This window comes from Sus scrofa, chromosome 1 (assembly GCF_054392235.1).
Source record: "Sus scrofa isolate SSC_HxYL_T2T_F1_AM1 chromosome 1, Sscrofa_HxYL_maternal_Yorkshire_Landrace_v2.0, whole genome shotgun sequence".
Taxonomy (NCBI): Eukaryota; Metazoa; Chordata; class Mammalia; order Artiodactyla; family Suidae; genus Sus; species Sus scrofa.
This window is the reverse complement of record NC_139383.1, coordinates 213,285,776-213,298,973: the sequence shown is the minus strand read 5'-3', so window position 1 is coordinate 213,298,973 and position 13,198 is coordinate 213,285,776. Positions and strand designations below refer to the sequence as shown.

Below are 13,198 nucleotides of genomic sequence, written 5' to 3'. Positions count from 1 at the left end.
AGATAAATTGACTCTGGCTTAAGAAAGTCTGGGTAGTGGGGGAGCAAATTCCTAATTATCATTTTCTTCACACAAATTGGGTTTTCAAAAGCAAGAGAAATACACAAAACTTCAGTCTATGAAGCAAGACAATAAAAGGATAAAGTTTGCTATCAGCAGCAAATGCACTGCTCTACTCTGACAATTTATCTAGCACTTCAGGAAGGGGACTCATGCAAAATAATCCTAGTGGCCCTAAAGCAACTAAGAAAAGTGGCCCTGAGAATTTGTTTTCTTTTTAATTCCGTTTCCTTTTTTTACTTTAGATATTTATTTTTCTATTATAGCTGATTTACATTGTTCTCTCAACTCCTGCTGTACAGAAGATTGACCCAGTCATTCATTCATATATATATATGTATATACATATATATGTGTGTGTATACATATATACATATATGCATATACGTATATATATGTGTGTGTGTATATATATATTTGTGTGGTTTTTTTTTTTTTTTTTCACATTATCCTCCATCATGTTCCATCTACTCCAAATGCAATAGGCTGCATCCACTAACCTCAAACTCCCAATCCAGCCCATTTCCTCCCCCTTCCGCCTGGCAACCACAAGTCTGTTCTCAAAGTCCATTTGTTTGTTTCTTTTCTATACAAAGGTTCATTTGTGCCATATAGGTGATATGATATGGTATTTGTCTTTCTCTGACTTACTTCACTTAGTATGACAGTCTCTAGTTCCATCCATGTTGCTGCAGAAGGCATTATTTTGTTCTTTTTATGACTGAGTAGGTGATTTTCTTTGTTCTTTTCCTAATTCTTTTAGGTGGTAGGTTAAGTTGTTAACTTGAGCTTTTTCTTCTTTTCTGAGGAAGGCCTGTATTGTTATGAACTGCCCTCGAAGCACTGCTTTTGCAGCATCCCATAGATTCTGAATGGTTGTGTTTTCATTACCATTTGTCTCAAGGTATTTTTTAATTTCCCCTTTGATTTCCTCATTGACCCACTGGTTTTTTAGTAGCATGTTATTTATTCTCTATGCAGTCAGTTTTTTCTCATTTCTTTTCCTGTGGTTGATTTCTAGTTTCATGCCATTGTGGTCAGAGAAGATACTTGAAATAATTTCTATAGTCTTAAATTTGTTGAGGTTAGTTTTGTACCCCAGTATGTGGGCAATCCTTGAGAATGTTCCACATGCACTTGAAAAGATGTATTGGAGTTCCCTTAGTGGCTCAGCAGTTAATGAACCTGACTAGGATCCATGAAGATGTGGGTTAAGGATACTGCATTGCTGTGAGCTGTGGTTTAGGTCGCAGACATAGCATTTGTTGTATGTATACGGATGCTCCTATATTAGGGGCATATATATTGACAACCGTAATATCCTCTTCTTGAATGGGTCCTTTTATCATTAAATAGTGTCCTTCTTTGTCTTTCTTTATGGCCTTCATTTTAAAGTCTATTTTGGGAGTTCCCATTGTGGCGCAGTGGTTAACGAATAGGACTAGGAACCATGAGGTTGCGGGTTCAGTCCCTTTCCTTGCTCAGTTGGTTAAGGATCCGGCATTGCAGTGAGCTGTGATATAGGTCACAGACGTGGCTTGGATCCTGCATTGCTGTGGCTGTGGCTTAAACCTAAGCTGTAGCTACAGCTCCGATTAGACCCCTAGCCTGGGAACCTCCATATGCCGTGGGAGCGGCCCTAGAAAAGGCAAAAAGACAAAACATAAAATAAAATAAAAAATAAAAAAATAAAGTCTATTTTGTTGTAACTCCTGCTTTCCTGTCTTGTCCATTTGCATGAAGTATCTTTTTCCATCCCCTCCCTTTCAATTTATATGTCCTTTGCCCTAAGGTAAGTCTCTTGCAGACAGCATATTGTAGGCTCTTATTTTTTTAATCCAATCTGCCACTCCACATCTTTTAATTGGAGCATTCAGTCCACTAATATTTAGGGTAATTATTGATAAATATGTATTTATTGCCATTTAAACCTTTTTTTCCAGTTGATTCTATGTTTCTTCTTTGTTTCCTTCATTTTTGCTTGGACGATTTCCTTTTATTTTATGCTTGTGTCCTTTTCATTTTAGTTTTTGTGAATGTAATGTTGGTTTTGAATTGTGATTGCCCTGTTTTTCAAGAATGTTAACCCTTTTCTATATCTGCTTCCTTTAGCTTGATAAGTCATATAGGCTCAAACACAGTCTGAAAAAAAAAAAGTCTAGATTTTCTTACTTTCCTTCCCCACATTTTATGATTTTGAAGTTCTATTTTAATATTTTCATAGTTTGTTGTTTTGCTGTTCCTTGTGTTTATCATTGCTTTTATGATAGGTTTTTTTTGTTGTTGTTTTTTGTCCTTTTAGATACATAGACTGGCTTATTTTAGTGACTGCTTTCCAACTGGGATCTCCTCCATCCTATTTCTTCTTACCTCTTTTTTATTTAGAGGAGATCTTTTAGTATTTCTTTTAGAATGAATTTAGTATTGCTGTACTCTTTTTGTTTGTTGGAGAGATTCTTTATTTCACCCTCTATTTTAAATGATATTCTTGCTGGGTAGAGTATTCTAAGCTGCAAAATTTTCGCTTTTTTAATTTTTTTATTACTTAATGGATTTTATTACATTTATAGGTGTACAACAATCATCACAACCAAATTTTACAGCACTTCCATCCCCAAACCCTCAGTGCAACCCCCCACACCCCAACCTGTCTCATTTGGAAACTGTAAGTTTTTCAAAGTCTGTGAGTCAGTATCTGTTCTGCAAAGTTCATTCTGTCCTTTTTTCAGATTCCACATGTCAGTGATAGCATTGGATGTTGGTGTCTCATTGTCTGACTAACTTCACTTAGCATGATAATTTCTAAATCCATCCATGTTGCTACAAATGCTGGTATTTCCTTCTTTTTAATGGTTGAGTAATGTTCCATTGTGTATATGTACCACATCTTCTTTTGTCTTTTTGCCTTTTGAGGGCTGCTCCCGAGGCATATGGAGGTTCCCAGGCTAGGGGTCTAATCGGAATTGTAGTGACCGGCCTATGCCAGAGCCACAGCAACGCGGGATCCGAGCCACATCTGCGACCTACACCACAGCTCATGGCAAAGCCAGATCCTTAACCCACTGAGCAAGGCCAGGGATCAAACCCGCAACCTCATGGTTCCTAGTCAGATTCGTTAACCACTGAGCCATGACGGGAACTCCAACTACCACACCTTCTTGATTCACGCCTCTGTTGATAAACATTTAGGTTGTTTCCATGTCTTGGCTATTGCAAATAGTGCTGCAATGAATATCAGAGTACATGTGTCTTGGCAAGTCATGGTTTTCTCTGGATAGATGCTGAGGAGTGGGATTGCTGGATCAAATGGAAGTTCTATTTTTAGTTTTCTGAGGAATCTCCATACTGTTTTCCACAGTGGTTGCACCAAATTCCAAATTTCCAAATTGGTTACACCAATTTACACTCCCACCAACAGTGTAACAGGGTTCCTTTTTCTCCACACCCTCTCCAGCACTTATTGTTTGTAGACTTTTTGATGATGGCCATTCTGGTTGGTGTAAGGTGGTACCTCATAGAAGTTTTGATTTGCATTTCTCTAATAATGAGTGATGCTGAACATCTTTTCATGTGTTTTTTGGCCATCTGTATGTCTTCGTTGGAGAACTGTCTGTTTAGATCTTCTGCCCATTTTTTAATGGGGTTGCTTATTTTTCCGGTATTGAGCTTCAGGAGGTGTTCAATAAGCGGTGCTGGGAAAAGTGGATAGCCGCATGTGAAAGAATGAAATTAGAACACTTCTTAATACCATACACAAAAATAAACTCAAAATGGATTAAGGACCTATACTTAAGACAAGATACTATAAAACTCTTAAAAGAGAACATAGGCCAAACACTCTGACGGAAATGACAGCAGCATCTTCTCAGATCCCCCTCTTAGAGTAATGACAATAAAAACAAAAATAAACACATTGGACTTAGTTAAACTTAAAAGTTCCTGCACAGCAATGGAAACCTTAAACAAAACAAAAAGACAACCCACAGAATGGGAGAAAATATTTGCAAATGAATCGACTGAAAAGGGATTAATCTCCAAAATTTTCCCTTTTAGAATCTTGCCACTCTCTTCTGGCCTGTAGTGTTTCTGTAGAGAAATCAGCTGATAGCCTTATGGGGGTTCCCTTATAATTAAGTCACTGTTTTTCTCTTGCTGCCTTTAGAATCCTCTCTTTACTTTTGCCATTTTCATTATAATATGTCTTGGTGTGGGCCTGTTTGAGTTCAACTTGTTTGGGGCCTTCTGTGCTTCCTATATCTTGATATCTGTTTCCTTTAAATGTGAAACGTTTTCAGACATAATTTCTTCAAATATATTTTTAATCCCTTTTTTTTCTCCTTCTGGAATCCCTATTATGCATAGATTGGCCCACTTTATATTATCCCATAGATCTCTTACACTGCTCTCATGTTTTTCCATTTGGTTTTTTTGTCTGCTGTCCTGATTGGGTAATTTACATTATTCTATCTTCCAAGTCACTAATTTGTTCCTCTACATTATTCATTCTGTTCTTCAATGCCTTTACCTTAGCTTACATCTCTGCAAATGAATTCTCTAATTTTTCTTGGTTCCTCCTTATATTTTCTAGTTCCTTTCTAAAGTAACTGCATTACTGTTCATATCCACTTTTAATTCCTTCGCATTTGCTCTTAATGCCTTCAGTATTTTCACTGTCTCCTTTTTGAATCGATGTCTGTTAGACTGCAGCAGTTTAATTATTTGCGTTTTTTTCACTTCTGGTAAATTCTCCTGTTCTTTTAACTGTGGATGGTTCCTGAGTTTCTTCATTTTGCTTATATTTTTTTTACTCTGTGAGTTAGGGAGACAACTACTGTAGTCTTAGAGGGCTCTTTATATGCATGAGTGCCCCTGGGTATTTTGTGAGGACTTTTTATAATAGGATGCTGTGCATGCTTCCCAAGAGATGGAGACAATGGACAAGGCTAATAGCCAGTGCCTGGTTGCTGGGCCCTTGACAGTGGCAAGGACCCATGGGAAGGTGCCACAGTCTGCTCCTAGTTGCAGGGCCCTGGGAAGAGACAGTGATCAGGCATGTGTAGGTGGCACCTGGAGTGTTTAGCAGGGGCAGCAGCAGGGGAGGTTTGCTCCCAGGAGAGTGAGAACAACAATGCATAGTGCTCTATTGCAGTGCCCTCTTCTCTGCTGACCTCTGAGGTGACTGGGACCATAGATGGTGCCTATTTACAGACCCCTAGTGGTGGCAGGCCATGCCCCCCTCTGGTATCTGAGATGACTGCTGTGGTTTGCCCCTGCCACCTATAGATCACGCAAGAGGCACCAAGTCACGCTTACCCCCTGCTGCCCTTAGCCCACACTAGAGGTACCTGGCCACCGGTAGCCCACACAAGAGGCACCCAGTTGTCTGTAGCCTGAGCAGGTGGGGCCTCACCACCCAAAGCCTGCACCAGAAGCACCCCACCCTCTGAGAGTCTGCACATAAACAAGGAAAGATATTCCTATGGTGTTCTTCCCCTTCCCAACAACAGTGCTTTGCCTCTCCTGTGGGCCCAGACCTCCTCCTAGGTTCTCTCAGCTGTGGCATTCTGCTCCCCAGCCTGTGGCACACTGCTCCCTAGCCCCTTAGGCTGTCTCCACACAGCCAACTAGCCTTCTCCCTGGAACTGACCTCCGTAAGTCTCAGCGCCCAGTCCCCATCTGAGTGTCTCAGGCTGCGGTGTCCAGAGGTGGTGGTACAGATGTTCTGCATGCCTCTCACTTTGCTTTGCCCTCCTCAGTCCAGCTGCTGCACTTTTCTCCGTACTCTGAGGTTCCTCCATCTTGGCTGATCTTCCTGTTGGTTCAGTTGCTTCCCAGGATGTGGGTTCCTCTCCTCTTTCTCAGCTACCTCTCATGAGTGCTAGTCCCATCCTGATTCCTTTTCTCTCTCTTTTTCCTTTTGTTCTACTCAGTTATGCGTAGGGTTTCTTGCCTTTTTTGGAGGTTTAAGGTCTTCTACCAGCACTTAATAGATGTTCTGTGTGAATTGTTCCACATGTAGATGGCTTTTTTTTGATGTGTTTGTGGGAGAAGGTGATTGCCACATCTTACCCCTCAGCCGTCTTGATCCTTCCCTAGAATATGCTTTCTCCTCGTCTCTTTTAATTACATTTTCAAAAGAAAACTAACATCACTCTATGGTATCATATAAAGAATATGTAAGAACAGTGAAGAGCAATCCCAACTCTGTTAGCCCTCGGTTGGCCAATCATTTCAGTATTTGATGCCTTAGTTTACTCCTCTGCAAATCATGGAGCTTGATCTATTTTATCAAAGAATCTCTTCAGCTATAAAATTATATGTATATGCATGCTTTTTCTCATTTTACCAATGAGGAAACAAGAGAACAGAGATTAGTGACTTGTCCAAATTTACACAGTAACTAAGTGCCAGTGCTCATATCTGAAAAAAAAAAAAAATCTGTTTCATAACAAAGTCTTCCCTTTTAACTGCTATGCTATAGTCTCTTCACCAAAAGGAATCAGAATACAGTGTTCAGAGAACCAAGCAGTGAGAAAGTGACCACATATCACAACAATCCATACAGGTTTTATTATTACTGTCAAGGCTGATTAATCAAGGATGGCATTTATCTTTGTGCCCCTGAGTTGCTCTGCAGTTCAGAGGCACGTACATCTTTAACTGCAAAGCATTTTCATTTAGGAAAGGTAAATAAATCAGAATAAGGATTTAAGTATAATGTTTTTAATTAAAAAGAAAAAGAGTTGAAGCCCCAAATTGTAATTAGTATATAAACCACAAAAATCCCCTCATAAGAAGAGAAAAGAAGCAAGAACAGGGCTCAGATAGATCCAAGAGACAGTATAGATGGAGAAGAAAAACTTGACCCTGGGAAAGGGCCTGATGGACATTAGAAATGAAGACCTTCTTTACCAAGTGTAGGAACAGAAATCTAGGAAGAAAAAATAAAGAAGTAACATAAGGGGAAAAGACTCAAGAACTAGTTCCAGCCCTAACTCAGGGACCTACATCAAGAGTCAAATCAGGAGTTCCCATTGTGGCTCAGTGGAAATGAATCTGACTAGCATCCACGAGGATGCAGGTTCAATCCCTGGCCTTGCTCAGTGGGTTATGGATGCTGCATTGCCATGAGCTGTGGTGTAGGTCACAGATGCAGCTCAGATCCCACATTGCCATGGCTACGGCTATGATGTAGGCCAGCAGCTGTAGGTCTGATTCAACCCCTAGCGTGGGAACTTCCATGTGCCACTGGAGCGGCAGCCCTAAAAAGACAAAAGACAAAAAGAAAAAAAAAAAGAGTCAAATCAGACGAAATCCATCTTGAAACTGGAAAAACGTTGAAGGCATTCTTATTAGTGGTCACTGTTAAGTTCTAGAATAACACTAATCTGGATCACATTGCTGCTCTCTTTATCAAAGCATGCAGAGTTCAAACTCATCAAAAAGGAGAAGTCCATTTGATTTCATTGTTATTTAAAAAAAAATAATGAATCAGCACACATTGTGTGAAATTCCCAATAGCAAGGGCTACATTATCCAGCTGGTCTTCCAGTGTTTGCAGCCATGTCCTTTCAAAGGGTTAGCCTGTCACAGTCATTGACATTTGAAACCGCTGGTTTAGTATAATAGTCTTATCAAAAGCCCTCTTGCTCCCTGTGCTTATACCAGATCTTTATGGTTATCTATGGAAGTTGGATAATAGTATCTTAAGCTAAAAACAGTAAGTAGAGTGACAGGACAAGAGGCCAGGCTAAACCTTGAAAGGACATGCCTATTCAAAACTGGAGAAGAAATTTTCAAGATAGTTTTATGAATTATTTCCCCAGAAATAAATCATTCCTGTACAGACTGTCTCAGGCAAGATAATTTTATTTTAACATCAAAATCACCTTTTTGTGTGGACCTATAAATAGTGTCATGACTGTAAATGATTGTCCAGATGGTACCCTGAACAAGGACACTTGACTAATGGGACAGGGACTCCTGAACTCCAGCTTTGCTCATGCTAGCAATGCCTTGTTCCTTGAGATAGAGTTTCATGGGACAGAGAGAGATGGAAGCGGTTATTTCTAACTTGCCCAAAGACACCATGGACACCATAGGGGCAGACTTCTGTCTCTATTACTGGCTTAAAACCATCTCTTGAGTCACCAAGAGTTCATGTTAAGACTGAAATTTGTGAGGTTAACCAGATTTTCATTATATTCTATTTTTACTCAGACTGTAGTTGAATGGACCAGTATGTTTTATGGATAAGGCATCCTTATCTTTCTCAATGTTTCCATTAGGGAAGTCTTTTTATATTTAACCATTTCATATTACCCGTAGGCCCCCAATCTTCCCTATGCAAAAATGGCATTTACAAAGACAAGTTAACAAATCTACACCTAAGATAATCCACATTAAAATATAAATTTTCCCAGGAATTCCCACTGTAGTGCAGTGGGTTAAGAATGCAACTGCAGTGGCTGAGGTCACTGGAGAAGGTGCAGGTTTGATCCCTGGCCTGGCACAGTGGGTTAAAGGACCCAGCATTGCTAAAGCTTTGGCAAAGGTCGTAGCTGCATCTCAAGATTTAATCCCTGGCCTGGGAACTTCCATATGCCACGTGTGGCCATAAAAAAAAATTAAAATATAAATTTTTCCAAGTAACAAATCTAATAGGGCCTATCTTGTAGCAAAAGAAAACTAGACCATCACACTTCTGTACTGTCAGAACGATAAGAAACAACTTTAAATTTGTGAAAAACAGTTCTTTTGTTCCTTATTTCATTTAGAGCTTTGGGCCATAAGTCAGTAACTTCAATTTTGAGAAGTTGAGAGTCATAAGGAGAAAATAATAACAAATAAACTAAATCACAGAGCACAATACTAGTACAAACAACCAAAATTTTCACATCAATCCTCTGAAGTGAGCAAATGTGTTTTTAAAAAACAAAAATAATTATGTAGTTTAAAACTTACGCAATTCATTTTTAATATACTGAGTATAAAATACAAACATTTTATGGGATCTTATCTACATGAAAAATATAACGTAAAATACTGATAGTGGTTACAATCACTAGAGGGATTATAAACAGTTTCTTTTCTTTATGCCTTTCTAGAAAGTCTACGTTGCTCTAAAGTTACCGCATATTTATTTTATTCTTTTTGCAAAGTGTTTTTCTTCCTATTTTATAGTTTTATAGTTTTTTACTTTTTATTTTGTCTTTTTGTCTTTTCTAGGGCCGCACCCGTAGCATATGGAGGTTCCCAGGCTAGGGGTCAAATCGGAGCTGTAGCCGCTGGCCTACGCCACAGCCACAACAATGCAGGATCCAAGCCTCATCTGCGACCCATACCATAGCTCACGGCAATGCCAGATCCTTAACCCTGAGCAAGGCCAGGAATCGAACCCTCAACCTCCTGGTTCATAGTCAGATTTGTTAACCACTGAGCCACGATGGGAACTCCCACATATTTATTTTAAAATCTGTTTTAAAAAAAAGATTCTTGGAGTTCTCTTGTGGCACAGCAGGTTAAGGATCCAGTGATGTCACTGCAGCGGTATGGGTTGTGGCTGTGGCTTGGGTTCAATCCTTGGCCCGGGAATTTCCACTTGCCACAGACATGGCCAAAAATTTCCTTCCTGAGGCTAAAACATGTTCTTTCTAGCGGAACACCATTATTATGTCAGTCTTGAAATGGCAGTCTTTTATTTTCAACTTTCTAGGTGACAAACAATGTGGTTTTAAACCAAAGCTCATTAAAAAACCTATGGAAAAAAGAGGTGGTGTTAATAAATAAAACAATTATTTGCTGACTGGTTAACTATGTACCACATTCTATTTAATAATCTCAGGTGGAAGGAAGGGGATAATTCGGAATTATACCAACCTAAAGCCTAAGGTAAATTAGCAGCTTAATTTGTGCCTTCAGATTTCAAATCAAGCATTTTTTCTATCACACCATGGCTGTGTCCATTATGGAATAAAGGGTATTATATTAAACACCTACCATTTGTCCACATTCACTCCTCAAAAATGAAACACAAATATCTATCTCAATAGTCTCAGACATTTATTTTCTAAACTGCTACCTACAGATCCTGATTACTGTCAAGCTTTCTTATAAAGAACAAGAAAAATAAAATGTTAATCATGGCTTCCCTTCCCCTCTTCTACCCTCTGTCCCTAAACTGCTTTTATTTAATGTTATAGATAATGAACCCAAAAAATATCCAGTGGGGATAATCAAAACAGCAACTCCTTTACCATCCTAGAAGTCAGGGCATAGATTCACATTAGATAAACTTTATATGTAGCTTTGAAACAAAGGCATAATGAACTACCTGAGCCAAGAAGGGAGAGAGAAATTGAACCAACAGTTTTCAATTGTAATATGTTTGTATTCAAGGAGAAAAAGAATTGTTCATTTTAAAATTTGAAGTTCTCTACTTTTTTTCCCTTTTCTGTTCATTTCTTATTTTCTTGGCTTTCGGTGCATTGGAGACAGGACCTAGGGGGAGGGGTTTTTTAATGGTTTTCTTTCAGAGATTACAGTATTTCCTGTCAAGACTAAATTAAGTTTCCTACCTATAGACAGCCAAAGGGTACTCCTGAGAGGTCTGAAAGAAGAAGCATGGCAAAACGGCTTAAATACCGACAGCTTAAACACTCTACAGAGCTTTTTCTAGTCCACACTCTAGGAATATCTACCTGTTTTCATTTCTTTTACATTTAGCCTTCGCTCACTTTACGCAGTCTGAACTTTGGACTGAGTGAAAAGTGTACCCCTCTTTTTTTTACTCCTTACCGAAAAAGTAAATAGCAGTTGGAAAGAAAGGAACAAATGAAGGTGGGAAGATTTATGCCACAGGTGTTTTTTCAGATGCATATTTTCAAAACTCTTTAATTGTCCTTCATACAACTTATGTGACTTTCAGAAGATGTTAAACCATAAATTACCCACAAAGTATGCTAAGTGACATAAATAACTTTTCACCTATAATGGCCATACTTTCTCCCTGAATTTATGAGATCAATGTTACATTTGATTTCACCACCTGGATATTCTGTTTGTCATTTATATGTATGTTCTACTTTCACAATTTAATTTTCCAGATTTTTGATGGGGGAAGAGAGCAGGAGGGAATGGGAGCCAAAGAAACAGAAAGAAGAAAACACCAAATTTGACATGAAATTAACCTTGACTCTGAGAAACAACTGAATAAATAAGGCTGCCTGCTTGATCTTACATTTATTTAAATAAATCACCTTTTATCAGTGCTGGTGAAAAACAGCAGCATCCTTTTATCTTTTGAGGTAGACGATAACAGGGTGATATATATCGGAAAATAACAGGAAGGCACACTTGTCCCAAGACAAATATCCAAAACTCCAATGAAGCTGTCCAGCAACAGTCACTAAAATAATTTTCTATGTATTATTTTCTTTGAGTCATTTTTTAAAATAAGCAGCCAGCTATCCATCTCTGGGCACTGTTAAGATGAGTGTGCCACAAAAGCCACTTATATTTTTAGAAGCCAAAGTCTTGACAAATCAGTTCCTAAGAACATAATTTGTTACATGCTAAAGAAAGCTTGAAAACACAGACCTTGGTTAAAGAGGCTTCCGTATCTTTTTGTAACCTTTCCAAATGTAAGTATGTGGGAAGAGTACTCATAAATTTAAGTTGAACTGAAACACTTAGAATATTTCCAATTTAAACTACATTAAAATGCGGTCTTTGAAAGGAAATGAAAATGGCTTTAAACATATGAAAAGATGCTCATCATCACTCATAAGAGAAATGTGAATTAAAATGAGATATCATTTTTCACTCATCAGATTGGGGGAAAATGTTTAATGAATCACTGTGTGGAGAAACAGGCACTCTTACACATTGTTGATGCAAGCACAGAGTAGTATAACATCCTTGGCAGGCAATTTGTAAATGTCTATCAAAATTTAAATTCCAGTTTGCCTTGGAGCCATGATTTTCCCCCCAAGAATTTATCCTACAGATATACTCATCCATTGTATAGAATATAAAAAACTACATAAAAGGTTATTCACGACAGCATCGTTGGTGGCCTGGAGGAAGGCTTGCTATATGACTTTTTTTTTTTTTTTTTTTTTGTACTGGATGTGTATTTACCTATTCAAAAAAATTAAAATTTGAGAGGAAGAGAATGTGATCTGTACTGTTTAGAAATTAGACACGTTCGGAACTCCTTGCAAAAGGAAATACTAAACCATCCTACAAGAAATTCATTCCAGAACGCTGTGATAAAATGCTATGTTCAGAAGGCTTGACATAGCTGCATTAGTGAAAGCTCCTTATCTTAAGATTCCTTTGGCCCTTTAGTAACTAAAACCTTTTGTTGGGGGCTCAGTGTGGATCTGATTTCTACTTCACAATAACTAGTATTTCAGAAAGACTCCAATTTATTCCTTGCAAAAACATATATATATATATAAATGCAACTGTCACTCTGAGAACAGGGCTGTATTATGCTGCAGACTTAACACAGACTGAAAGCATGTTCCCCATGTCTTCTCCAGCAAATCTTGCCAAATGGGCGTCTGAAATGTCCTATTGAAACAGGTGGTGTCTGAACAGAATTGGATTTCTGCCTATAGAAACCCTAGTTTTAACAACTGCTGTGGTTAGTTTTAATTTTTCAGTCCTCAAAATTAACTGCTTGCCACTGATTCAGAAATAGACTGAACAACATGTTTAGACTTTGCCCTGTTTAATTGAAGAAAGAAAGAAAGAAAGAAAGAAAGAAAGAAAGAGAGAGAGAGAGAGAAAGAGAGAAAGAGAGAAAGAAAAAGCCCTACCAACACCCTACCACCATCCCATAAAGAACAATAAAACCAGAGCAGACCACTTGATTTCCAGGCCAAAAAAAGGGAGCAGCTGTAAAATAAACTCAATTCTCCAAAGATGACTGCCCCTTTTGTGCTTTCTTCATAGAAGCACAAGGAAGCACATACATACTTGCTGAACATGCTACTTAGGAAATCTTCTAAGGGGCTTTAAGAAGCTTTTGATCTACTAGAAATTTATAATTAAGAACAATAGTAAGAATAATTTTTACAATGAAAACTTCCATCTTAAAAAATGATATTCCAAACAGACCTCTGTTTCA

The 13,198-nt window shown here is 38.3% G+C and overlaps 1 protein-coding gene and 1 long non-coding RNA gene across 5 annotated transcripts in view; both read right to left on the bottom strand.

The window, feature by feature from the left end:
- Positions 1–13,198, bottom strand: part of MLLT3 (MLLT3 super elongation complex subunit) — a 287,600-nt gene that overhangs the window by 96,448 nt on the left and 177,954 nt on the right. The gene's annotated exons all lie outside the window — the stretch shown is intronic.
- Positions 5,969–12,702, bottom strand: LOC146406997 (uncharacterized). The gene is made up of 2 exons (XR_014820974.1): positions 9,466–12,702; positions 5,969–7,150 (listed from the first exon to the last, which is right to left on the bottom strand). It is a non-coding gene; the product is annotated as an uncharacterized LOC146406997 (long non-coding RNA).